The following is a 13,670-nucleotide window of genomic DNA, read 5'->3' as shown; positions in this document are numbered from 1 at the left end:
GCACGGTGACGCGTTTCGGCAACCGTTTGCATACATTTGACTGTATATTTAGTGCTGTGACTAAAAGAAAAAAAAAGATAAATTGTCTGATTAGGTTAAAAAATGATTATTTATTTGTTTCGTTTGTGATACGGTCGAACCAAAGACGTTTCATTGGAAAATTAGTTTCGGAAAAAATATTTTTTTAAACGTGCCATTAAAATTGTAATGTACAAGACATCAAAATGTCGGTTAATTATTTTCCGGTTATTATTCAAATTTCGTAGTGATTAGTGTAGAAGTAAGTTGACGATATCAATGGTTTGTTGAAAACAAAACATAAAATTATTGCATATCTATTCATGCCAACAATTATTGTAATTGTGCGAAATTTAAATTATATGATGATATATTGATGAGATATAAATTAACAGTATTAAAATTTGTACCTAAAGGTAGCAGTTTAGATATTTTATAAAAAAATTATATACATTTTAAAGTTTATCTTTCTAAAAATTGATATTTGGTCTGTACAAGAATTATCGTAGATTTTGTTACTGAATGACAATTTGGCGTGAAGTAGAATAGTGTATGTGGTGTTAAATTGTACAACTTAGTAAAAGAAAAACTCAAAAAAAAATCAGATAAAGTCAATCGTTTCTTGAGTAAATAAAGAGGACGACGGTTGGCTTTATGAGAAATGGTTTAGAATTAATCTGCACTGCCCCAGGATGTCGGTCATTATTTGGTTCCGTTCCCTCATAATATGCAACAAGATGCCTTGACACAGTACAACAAAAAATGAAATACAAGCGATGATAAAATTACTGTAATACCTCAATACTCAGACAAAATCCACAGATGTACTTATATTGTATCGTACTAGGCTAAGATAAAACATGAATCGTTAGCTCTTAGATCATGCTTTTCTAATTGTTTCCCACTACATTCTATTGATTCCGAACAGAATCTGCCATATCACCAACAATAAAGATGATATCAATTATTTTACAATCAATCAGATTATATAGTTTTTTAAACAGAGAACTAATAGAATGTAGATCAAAGCAGTGTATATTTTTCCATTTTTAACGTAAGCGTTTGGTTGGAAGGGTACTTCAGTTCTTGTAAATAATGACGATGCTTGTGGGATTTTTTTAAGTTAGCCGCTACAAATCATACAGAATGCTTCCATGTTAAGTTAGGAACTATTATTTTTTATTTAAATTTTATTATTAAGGATAACTTTTGTTATATAAACTTATGAATATATTATGATATGATTGTTGGTGTAATAAAATATTAAAATTGCCACGAGAATTTTATTCCCACCAAAGATTTCAACGAGCAGTCACGCGTCAAAACTTATTCAAAACGCGACTTTTTCAATTTTGGCGCTGCTTTTAAAACAGTAAGCGTGTTTCACGAATTGATTTTATTTATTCATGTTACGAATTGTGCCGGTAGAGTTTGCTAGTGGCGTCATTTAAAGCTAACTTCAGCGACGTCGTTTTTAGATTTCTGTAAATCTTTTAGCATTCAACTTTTTATGTTGTCGAGGGCCATGTGCTACAAGAAGCGTTCACTTTATAATTTCCTTTTTACTATTTCAAAGAGACACAAAACAACATTGGGAATCAGTCAAAGGTAAATATAAATTACGACAATCAAGAAATTTTGTACAAAAATTGTTCTGGAAAAGTGAAGAGACCACCTAATTGTGAATTTGAAGTCCATTTTGCTCAGTCAGGTCCGGATTAAGAAATATTCTTGAAAAATTATTTTTTCAGGTTCTACTGAGTAAACATTTATATCACTTTTTCTTGAAAACTCGCAAAGTTATGGGATTGCTCGGCAGTGTATTGGATAGCTAATTTCATAAGCTTTCCATCGAGCTATAAAACTCGTCGCTAGGGTAAGTACCTTTCATGATATTTTTGAATAACTGATTTCATGTACCAAAAAATCGCTTGTCTTGAAAATAAAAAATTCTAAAATCCGTCTCTGTAGCTCAAAAAATTTGGTTTCGGGGATAGACAGTCAACAAGTCGAAACTAGTAATGTCTTCAAATTTCATTGCACTAGTGTGAAAACTACAAGAGTTACAGGTCCGAATTCAAAAAATTTAAAAACTTTTGGCTCGTCTTGAAAATGAAATTTCTAAAATCCGTCCCCGTTGTTAAAAAAATTTGAGATTTGAGACAGATAGTCAACTAGTTAGAGATAGTAACCTCTCCAAATTTTATTGGCCTGGCATCGAAACTACTAAAAGTACAGGTCCGAATAGACAATATTTAAACTTTTTCGTCTGTCTTAAAAAAGAAAATTTCTAAAATCCGCCTCTGTTGTCCCTGTAGTTTAAAAAAATTGAGATTTGGTACAGATAGTCAACGATTTAGCAGTAGTAATCTCTCTAAATTTCATTGACTTAGCATCGAAACTACCAAAATTACAGGCCCGAATAGAAAATATTGGGAATTTTTGGCTCGTCTTGAAAATAAAAATTTCTAAAATCTGTTCCTGTTGTTCAAAAATTTGAGATTTGGTAGAGATAGTCAACAAGTTAGAGATAGTAACCTCTCCAAATTGTATTGACCTCGCAGCGAAACTACCAAAATTACAGGTCCGAATTGGAAATATTGGAAGTTTTTGGCTCGCCTTATAAATGAAAATGTCTAAAATCCGTCCCTGTAGTTTAAAAAATTTGAGATTTGGCACAGATAGTCAACAAGTTAGAGTTATCTCTCCAAATGTTATTGACCTAGCATTAAAACTACCAAAATTACAGGTCCGAATTGGAAATATTGGAAGTTTTTGGCTCGTCTTAAAAATGAAAATGTCTAAAATCCGTCCCTGTAGTTTAAAAAATTTGAGATTTGGCACAGATAGTCAACAAGTTAGAGTTATCTCTCCAAATGTTATTGACCTAGCATTAAAACTACTAAAATTACAGGTCCGAATGAAAAATTGACATTTGAAAAGACTTTTCCTAAAAACCCCTCCAAATTCTTTGTCAAGTATCTTCTAAATGGGAAAAGATAATAACTTGTTTAATACCGCGTTAAAAAGCAGAGATCTCAACCTTTATAATGACGCATTACAAAAAAATCAAAGAAACCGATTTCGTTTTCTACTTTAGAAATGATTTTCGAGAGCTCGAGTACAAATTTCGTCCAAAATTAGTTGATTGTACCAATTTTCCTATTGACTTATTTGTATTTAGGCGCAGACGAAGATGTTTGTGTAATTTTAAAAGCAGATCTTTCAAAGCCACGTGTAGGCCTCATCATAGCAGGAGATATTTGGAACTGTGAGTACATTTTTCTTCCAGTTCATTCAAATCTTGCTAAACCAACAATAGATTTTCTTCAATCCTTAATAATATTATTGATGCCCGACTTCCCTCGCTTATAATTTACGAGCGCTCGTTAGATCCTCGACACTACAAAGATGTTTGTGCTCCCATCCTTGATTTAAGCCCTCTCATTTTTTATCATTTCCGCGCAATTTTTTAAGGTCTTTTCATTTACCCTCCAACCCGATCCATTAAGCTCATCTCCACTAATATTCTCCTTCTCTATTCTACCCATTCTCACCCCATCCTCGTTCTTTCTCCTCAACAATTTGATCTACTACCCTTATAATATTTCTTGCTCTAGTTTTTACCCGGCGCCTCCACCAATTTTTAAGGTCCGTTTAAAATTGTAGCAACAAAACGAAATCTTGGCAATCCAACGAAAATCTGGGCCTGGAATGCATGGCGTCACCTGTTCTCCCGAATTCTTGCGCTGCAAAGAGACGCCGAGGACGCGTCCCCGGCGATGGCGCCTGTTTATCCAGTACGCTCCCGACATCCTTCGGGAACACACGTATTGCGTGGGCGGACTAAAAGTTTGGTGAGTTTCGAGAGGACGGCGCGGGGAGTTTAAAAAAGACGCTGCTGGGTAAGTTTTCCTAATTAATTAAAAATTAAATTAGCCTAGTGGAGGCGACATTGGCCACCTTTATTTACAGCTCGCAGGAAAACGGAAGTCGCAGATTCTATTTCCGGTCCGCAGAAGAAAAACTTTCAAAGAATATGATCGCACGTAATAATTAGCATCGCTCTAATGAACTAACTTCTGATGAATCTCTTTATTCCCCAATTATTCAATTTGACTCAAACCTCCCTGGGCACGTCTATAATTAGATTTTTCTTATTAAAACTTTGCTAAAATCTCCGCAAAAAGTGTCCACATCCATAATAAACAAGCAATAAAGCGTGATTGATTATCATCCGCTTTTTAACTTGGCTACGCATAAAATTGTCTCATCCATAAAACATCGAGCTTTGTGCAGAATATTGCTGTTGTAGAACGAGGATTTCAAAATTAAAACTTCATGCAGTTCGAGTTGTTGTGTTTTACCCATTTTTTTACTGGAGAGAAATGGTGGAGGCGCCGGGGAAATTCCCGGGGATTTGTAAATTATTTCAACAGCAACACTGAACTGACGTCACGATAGTTGGTTAATTTCAATAAAATGATTGGAGTGGGGTAAATTGTTTCTTTGATATTGAACAGTTTTGGGGGTTTCCCCGCTCCGGCTCTAATTCCAGGATAACATATGCAAATTACTTTGAGCGAGGGTATTAATGGACGTGCCTAACTGGCACTTTTTCTGTTGCTTTTGTGCCATCGAAAAATAGAATCGTCTTCATATTTTGGATTTTTTAGACTTTTTTCATACGGTGAACCAACTGTTGCGTGAAATTAAGCAGGAAATGGAATTTACGAGAAAAAGTGTCATCGCTTTGTAGTTACAATTTTCTTTATCCTTGAACGGATTCGAATATAAGAAGAAAACGTATGTTAATAAAATCAGCCTTCAATAAAATTTTCGGTTCGTCTTGAAAACAAAAATTTCTAAAATCCGTCCCTGGTGTAAAAACAATTTGAGATTTGGTACAAATGGTCGACAAGTTAAACATAGTAACATCTCTAAATTTTATTGATCTAGCATCAAAACTACTAAAATTACAGATCCGAATAAAATATTAGAAATTTTTGGCCTGCCTTGAAAAGAAAAATTTCTACAATTCGTCTCTGTTGTTCAATAAATTTGAGATTTGGTATAGATAGCCAACAAGTTATAGGTTGTAATCTCTCCAAATTTCATTGACCTAGCATCGAAATTACCAAAATTACAGGTCCGAATTGAACATATGGGAAATTTTTGGCCCGTCTTAAAAATAAAAATTTCTAAAATCCGTCCCTGTTCTTAAAAAAACTTAAGATTTGGTACCAGTTAGAAATAGTAATCTCTCCAAATTTCATTGACATAGCATCGAAATTACGAAAATAACAGGTCCGAATGGAAAATATTGGAAATTTTTGGTCCACTTTGAAAATGAAAATTTCCAAAATCCGTCCCTGTTGTTTAAAAAATTTGAAATTTGGGACAAATAATCAACAAGTTAGAGATAGCATCAAACTAGTAAAATTACAGGTCCGAATGAAAAATATTGGAAATTTTTGGCCCGCCTTGAAAATAAAAATTTCTAAAATTTGTCCTTGTTGTTCAAAAAATTTGAGATTTGAGTCAACAAGTTAGAGTTAATCTCTCAAAATTTTATTGCTCTACCATCGAAATTACGAAAATTACAGGTCTGAATGAAAAATATTGAAATTTTTTGCTCGCTTTAAAAAACTAAAATTTCTAAAATCCGTCCCTGTTCAAAAAATTTGAGATTTAGTACAGATAGTCAACAAGTCAAAGGTAGTTATCTCTTTAAATTTCATTGATTTAATATAGAAACTACTAAAATTACAGGTCCGAATTGAAAATATTGTAAATTTTTGGTCTGTCTTGACAACAAAAATTTCTAAAATCCGTCCCTGTTGTTTAAAAAATTTGAAATTTGGTACAAATAATCAGCAAGTTAGAGATAGTAACCTCTCAAAATTGCTTTGACCTAGCATCAAAACTAGTAAAATTACAGGTCCGAATGAAAAATATTCGAAATTTTTGGCCCGCCTTGAAAATAAAAATTTCTAAAATTCGTCCCTGTTCAAAAAATTTGAGATTTGAGGCAGATAGTCAACAAGTTAGAGTTAATCTCTTAAAGTTTTATTGCTCTGCCATCGAAATTACGAAAATTACAGGCCTGAATGAAAAATATTGAAATTTTTAGCTCGCCTTAAAAAAATAAAATTTCTAAAATCCGTCCCTGTTCAAAAAATTTGAGATTTAGTACAGATAGTCAACAAGTCAAAGGTAGTTATCTGTTTAAATTTCATTGATTTAATATCGAAACTACTAAAATTACAGGTCCGAATTGAAAAATTGTAAATTTTTGGTCTGTCTTGACAACAAAAATTTCTAAAATCCGTCTCTGTTGTTTAAAAAATTTGAAATTTGGTACAAATAATCAGCAAGTTAGAGATAGTAACCTCTCAAAATTGCTTTGACCTAGCGTCAAAACTAGTAAAATTACAGGTCCGAATGAAAAATATTGGAAATTTTTGGCCCGCCTTGAAAATAAGAATTTCTAAAATTCGTCCCTGTTCAAAAATTTTGAGATTTGAGGCAGATAGTCAACAAGTTAGAGTTAATCTCTCAAAATTTTATTGCTCTACCATCGAAATTACGAAAATTACAGGTCTGAATGAAAAATATTAAAATTTTTTGCTCGCTTTAAAAAAATAAAATTTCTAAAATCCGTCCCTGTTCAAAAAATTTGAGATTTACTACAGATAGACAACAAGTCAAAAGGTAGTTATCTCTTTAAATTTCATTGATTTAATATCGAAACTACTAAAATTACAGGTCCGAATTGAAAATAATGTAAATTTTTGGTCCGTCTTGAGAACAAAAATTTCTAAAATCCGTCCCTGTTGTTCAAAAAATTTGGTCTTTGGGACAGACAGTTTACGGGTCAAAACAAGTAATCTCATTAAATTTCACTGCTGTTTTAGCATCGAAACTACCAAAATTACAGTCCCGAATGAAAAATATTAGAAATTAAGCAGGAAATGCAGTTTACGAGAAAATGTGTCATCGCTGTGTAGCTACAACATTCTTTATTCCCGAACGGATTGGAATATAAGAAGAAAACGTATGTTAATAAATTCAGCCTCCAGGTGCAGCGCTGATTTCCTTTCTTTTCGTCTGAAAGGAATTTCCGCATTGTCTCCCAAGCCCCAGATAACGACTTGACAGTGAATTAATGGAAACGAGTGTGTTTTCCCTCACTTTTTCACGTTTATTTATGCAGAATTTGTAACAATAGTCGTCAGAAAAAGCAACAAAACCCTCCGTAATTCACCCAGATAGTGCGCACTTAACCTACTTGCATTTCACAAAAACAGTCTCTGGAGAGAGAACTAATTGCACTGCTCATATGCTCAGAGTGAATGCAAACAAAGATTACGACTCACATGCGCCCCGTCGACATTTTTGGCAGAAGAGTGTGTTTGTATCAATTTACTTGCTAGTTTGGGAGTTGGCCAACATTTGGATTTTTGCTCGAACTTGGAGATGATTTGATTACGCGATCAATATTCAGATAGCCGGGGTTTGCTTAGAGACATTAATTTCTAGATTGTCGCTCTGAATTTATCTGTCATATCACGTAAATTTCCCGACAGAAAGACGGGATATGCAGGGAATTTTAAGAAGAGAGCCGGACGGGACAATAATGTGAAATCTTAGATGCCGTGGGCAGTGTTTGGTGTTTTTGTCGCTAGAAAAGACGTGTGGTACGACTGAAGAGAAGACAATCATGGGAATCACACTGTGGAGGATTTCAAAGTGACTGATTTATGATGCTTGGCTTTTGTTATTTTGGATTTTTGACTAAATCAGGATAGCCAACAGAAAATGCAAAAATTATTTAGCGCGTTTGTTTTACACGCAAGCGAAATGAAACCCAAATATTTGCATCGTATTGAGCTTTTATATTTTGTAATAAATTACGAAATTAACATCAAAGCACTTAGCAACTTCAAAAGCTTTGTGAAGATACTCTTTCAAACTCGATGGTTACAAATTGAAGTGCTTCATCGTCTAAAGGACTTGCAGATTTTCGTAAACAAAAAGACGAAAATTAAGAGGACTTAAGTTCAGATGGAAAGGATTTTAAACTTTTTACGAGTGAGATGATTGTAGAAATTTCGCTCCAAGTGGACGTAACGGTTATTTGATCGTAATTTTTAGAGACGTTGCAATCGAAGTTGAATGTGCAATTTAATAGTGAAGAAGTTTCAACTTCTTGGAAGTTTAGTTTGTCTGAACTGGGCTAAGCGGCACGTCTAAAACGTGGAAAATTAACAAAATGTGAATATTGGAATTTTTTCGGCCGTCTTGGGAATAAAAATCTCTAAAATCCGTCCCTGTTGTTAAAAAATTTGAGATTTGGTAAAGAATCTCATTAAGTAAAACATAGTAACCCCTACAAATTTCATTGACCTAGTATCGAAACTATTAAAATTACAGGCCCGAATGCAAAATATTGGAACTTTTTGGCCCGTTTTGAAAATAAAAATTTCTAAAATCCGTCCCTGTTGCTCAAAAAAATTGAGATTTGGTATAGACAGTCAACAAGTTAAATATAGTAATCTCTCTAAATTTCATTGACCTAGCATCGAAACTACTAAAATTACAGGTCCGAATTTAAAATATTGGAAATTTTTGACTCGTCTTGAAAATGAAAATTTCTAAAATCCGTCTCTGTTGTTCAAAAAATTTGAGATTTGGTACCGATAGTGAACAAGTTAGAGATAGTAACCTCCCCAAATTTCATTGACCTAGCATCGAAACTACTAAAATTACACGTCCGAATGCAAAATATTGGAAATTTTTGGCCCGTTTTAAAAATAAAAATTTTTAAAATTCGTCCCTGTTGCTCAAAAAAATTGAGATTTAGTATAGACAGTCAACAAGTTAAATATAGTAATCTCTCTAAATTTCATTGACCTAGCATCGAAACTACTAAAATTACAGGGCCGAATTTAAAATATTGGAAATTTTTGACTCGTCTTGAAAATGAAAATTTCTAAAATCTGTCTCTGTTGTTAAAAAAATTTGAGATTTGGTACCGATAGTGAACAAGTTAGAGATAGTAACCTCTCCAAATTTCATTGACCTAGCATCGAAACTACTAAAATTACACGTCCGAATGCAAAATATTGGAAATTTTTGGCCCGTTTTGAAAATAAAAATTTTTAAAATTCGTCCCTGTTGCTCAAAAAAATTGAGATTTAGTATAGACAGTCAACAAGTTAAATATAGTAATCTCTCTAAATTTCATTGACCTAGCATCGAAACTACTAAAATTACAGGTCCGAATTTAAAATATTGGAAATTTTTGACTCGTCTTGAAAATGAAAATTTCTAAAATCCGTCTCTGTTGTTTAAAAAATTTGAGATTTGATACCGATAGTGAACAAGTTAGAGATAGTAACCTCCCCAAATTTCATTGACCTAGCATCGAAACTACTAAAATTACACGTCCGAATGCAAAATATTGGAAATTTTTGGCCCGTTTTAAAAATAAAAATTTTTAAAATTCGTCCCTGTTGCTCAAAAAAATTGAGATTTAGTATAGACAGTCAACAAGTTAAATATAGTAATCTCTCTAAATTTCATTGACCTAGCATCGAAACTACTAAAATTACAGGGCCGAATTTAAAATATTGGAAATTTTTGACTCGTCTTGAAAATGAAAATTTCTAAAATCTGTCTCTGTTGTTAAAAAAATTTGAGATTTGGTACCGATAGTGAACAAGTTAGAGATAGTAACCTCTCCAAATTTCATTGACCTAGCATCGAAACTACTAAAATTACACGTCCGAATGCAAAATATTGGAAATTTTTGGCCCGTTTTGAAAATAAAAATTTTTAAAATTCGTCCCTGTTGCTCAAAAAAATTGAGATTTAGTATAGACAGTCAACAAGTTAAATATAGTAATCTCTCTAAATTTCATTGACCTAGCATCGAAACTACTAAAATTACAGGTCCGAATTTAAAATATTGGAAATTTTTGACTCGTCTTGAAAATGAAAATTTCTAAAATCCGTCTCTGTTGTTCAAAAAATTTGAGATTTGGTACCGATAGTGAACAAGTTAGAGATAGTAACCTCCCCAAATTTCATTGACCTAGCATCGAAACTACTAAAATTACACGTCCGAATGCAAAATATTGGAAATTTTTGGCCCGTTTTAAAAATAAAAATTTTTAAAATTCGTCCCTGTTGCTCAAAAAAATTGAGATTTAGTATAGACAGTCAACAAGTTAAATATAGTAATCTCTCTAAATTTCATTGACCTAGCATCGAAACTACTAAAATTACAGGTCCGAATTTAAAATATTGGAAATTTTTGACTCGTCTTGAAAATGAAAATTTCTAAAATCCGTCTCTGTTGTTCAAAAAATTTGAGATTTGGTACCGATAGTGAACAAGTTAGAGATAGTAACCTTCCCAAATATTATTGACCTAGCATCGAAACTACTAAAATTACACGTCCGAATGCAAAATATTGGAAATTTTTGGCCCGTTTTGAAAATAAAAATTTTTAAAATTCGTCCCTGTTGCTCAAAAAAATTGAGATTTAGTATAGACAGTCAACAAGTTAAATATAGTAATCTCTCTAAATTTCATTGACCTAGCATAGAAACTGTAAAAATTGCAGGTCCGAACGGAAAATTGACTTTTAAAAAGACTTGCTAAAAATCCCTCCGAATTCTTTGTCGTGGAACTTCAAAATGGCAAGAGATAATAACTTATTTAGCACCGCGTTAGAAAGCAGAGATCTTAACCTTTATAATGACGTATTGCAATAAAATCAAAGAGCCAATTCAGGAGTTCTTAGTAGAAAAGTGTCAAACCGTTCGTTTTTCAAAATTTTCATTAGTTTTTTTCAAAGCTCTTAGTGAAGATAACGTTTATTTGACCGTAATTTCCAGTGACGTTACCATCGAACCTGAACGTGCAATTGGGTAACGAAGAATTTTCAACTTTTCAACGTCTTGATAAAAATAGGAATTATGAAAAATTAATCAAGTTCCGAAACTAAATTGAAACGCCTCGAGTTTCATATTTCCAAATGTTATTTACGAGGGTAAACCCCGCTAAAATATTGACACATTTAACAAATGTAATGTTCATTTAAATACGAAAATAGTTGCGGCCAATAATTCCAGTCGAAGTAAGCAGCTATAACTACTACTAGCTAAGCTGATACATAATCAGAACGAGTTAAAAGAACTGTCCTAAAACAATGAGAAAAGCGCCTTTGGCAAGTTTCCAATCAACTTTCCAAACTCCAAAGTCTTAAGCCAGACAAAGCCTCGTCGCAAGAAACTTAATTATTGTAATCTGGAATTTTTAAAAAGTGCAACTCAATTCAAACGCTTAATTCAATTAAAGTTACCCGCACACCTGTGTTGCCTAGGCAATTATTCCCAATGAATGACATTGTAATAATAACGTTATATTGGCTTTATAATAAATTTTAATCGAACGATCGATCACTGTGGCACATTGGCAAAGTTACCAGTTTATTTAGCCAGCACTTGAGAGTCATATTCTCGAGACTTAAAAGCCTCTCAGGTTGTTCTTGTTTTTATACGGATTTAAGAGAAGTTTCCGGAAAATTTCGTCATTTCTACAAATTCATCTTCCGATTTGGATGATCCGCGCTCTCCTGCTAATTGTCTAAGCATCTCAGGCGAATGAACACGTGCATATTTGATACAATAATAATCAAGCCTCGGTTTTCGGAGCTAAGTAACGCTTGACATTAAATTCCGATAACAAGTCCGAAGGGATTGAGAGCTAGCGCTCGCTTGCGGAAAAGGGCATAAAGGCGCTTTTCCCGTTCCTGTTTACCTTCCCGGAGTTGCGTCACGAGTCACTTCATTACATCCGAACCTCTCGAATTTCCATAGGAAGTCGTGTGTGAGTTGAACGGAGTTCTGTAATATGTAATGCGAAATTACCAGCGATCGGGAAAAGGTTTCGCTGCTCCTAGAAATGTTTTATATACACGAGTGCCCATTTAGAACGGGAAAATCGTTCATTATTAATACGAAGAGCGATAAAAATGAATCATACGGAGAGGTCGGAACTTGCATATTTAACGCGGCATTAGGATTCAAGGGGTTTTATGAATACTAATGGGAAAAGCCACGAGGCCTGGGAAATGTGCAGTTTTTCCGAAAACATGTTAAATTAGTCTCGTTTAAGTTGAGTGGAATGACAAATAGGACGAGAGAAAAATCAGCGACTCCATTTAGATTCAGCTCGCGGTTGAAAGAAAACCAGCTCTTGTAATCTCACTACTAGTATACAGGGTGGACACTATTATTATAAATAATTAGGGCAGGCCATGATTTTTGTTCTCCGCAGTTGGCGACACTCGAAATGACAAGTGAATTTGGGGTTATGGTGTGTTGACACATTTTTAGGATTTCAGTTGGTAATATTGAAAATTGGACTGTCACGACACCCCTAACCTCACTTTATGAGTTTATTTAGTGATAGTGACGACACCTTTAATATCCCCAATACTTTAAGTAGGTCAGACCAATAACCTAATAACTATAGACGCGCCGTGTCCTATGCTTCGTGTAGTCTCGATCGATATCTCGATGTGAGAGAAATAAACCGAACGGCTAACTAATAGTCACAAGAAGGATAGATAGAAGTTGACCACGTGACTTTAGGCAAAAATGCATTGGAGCAATACAGATTTGAACAATTTTTGAGTTTAAACATTAGATTTAGAATATTTAGTAGACTTAAAGGTATAATAATAACATACATTAAGTTTAAATAATTTATTAGAACGTAAAAATAGGCATAAAAAGAATAACAAATAGGTAAGTACACTTAAAAAATAACTAAATGATGGTACATAAACAAACTAAAAAATAGCGCATTCTCTAGCAGGTTTGTGGAAGAATCTGTGATTTTTTATACAAAAAAAAAGTAAAAAAATGAAAATGGAAATTAAAAAAAAAGTAAAATACATTAGAACTTATTGGTGCTTGAATAAAATTAATTTTGTTAAATTATGCCTAATTCTCGTTGTGATTTCATTATCCGTCATGTTTTTATGATGTAGCCTAATTGTGAAGTAGTGGTTCAATATTAAATTTATTAATTGCAAAAGATGATTATTTAAGGCGTCCTGATCTAATATATGGGACTGTAAATTTGGAAAAACTTTATTAATGTTAATTAATGATTTTGCCATAACTTTCATTTGGCCCAAAACGTTACCAGTAAATTTTTTTGTCCCCCTGAAAACCATCTCTGCTGTTTTGCAAATTTGAAACACATGAATCGATGGTTTTATCAGACCACCTCGATCTTTTCTACTTAAAAGTCGCGAAATACTATCTTTTTGTTCCAGTTCTGCAATGCAGACATGACAAACTATTTGTTTTTTCATTTTTCGTACAATAAATCCGCAGATGTATCCCACGACATCAGATACATACAAATCGGAGACGTCACCGGCCATAAAATCTTCTTCGCTGGTGTCAAATAGTTTGTCGTCAGAAATCAAGGAGTCCACATTATTTGTGTCATTTACAGACGAACTTGACACGTGCAAGATTTGAGTATTGTCCTGTGCCAAACAGTTTGCTGAAGATGATCCTGTTACTTCTACGTGCACCAAAAGTCTTTTGTAGGCTGCTTGA

The 13,670-nt window shown here is 33.5% G+C and overlaps 1 protein-coding gene across 1 annotated transcript in view; it reads left to right on the top strand.

The window, feature by feature from the left end:
* Window positions 1-1,789: 1,789 nt before the first annotated feature.
* LOC148170856 (uncharacterized) overlaps window positions 1,790-13,670 on the top strand; it is a 46,354-nt gene continuing 34,473 nt past the window's right edge. Inside the window, exons 1-3 of the mRNA XM_088040878.1 lie at window positions 1,790-1,894; window positions 3,203-3,289; window positions 3,688-3,923. The gene's annotated coding sequence lies outside the window, so the exon portion shown is untranslated. The remainder of the gene's footprint in view (window positions 1,895-3,202; window positions 3,290-3,687; window positions 3,924-13,670) is intronic.

Source organism: Gnatocerus cornutus, chromosome 7 (assembly GCF_029298725.1).
Source record: "Gnatocerus cornutus isolate USDA-ARS CGAHR chromosome 7, icGnaCorn1.1, whole genome shotgun sequence".
Taxonomy (NCBI): Eukaryota; Metazoa; Arthropoda; class Insecta; order Coleoptera; family Tenebrionidae; genus Gnatocerus; species Gnatocerus cornutus.
The sequence above is the reverse complement of the archived record's forward strand: the minus strand, read 5'-3'. Positions and strand labels throughout refer to the sequence as shown.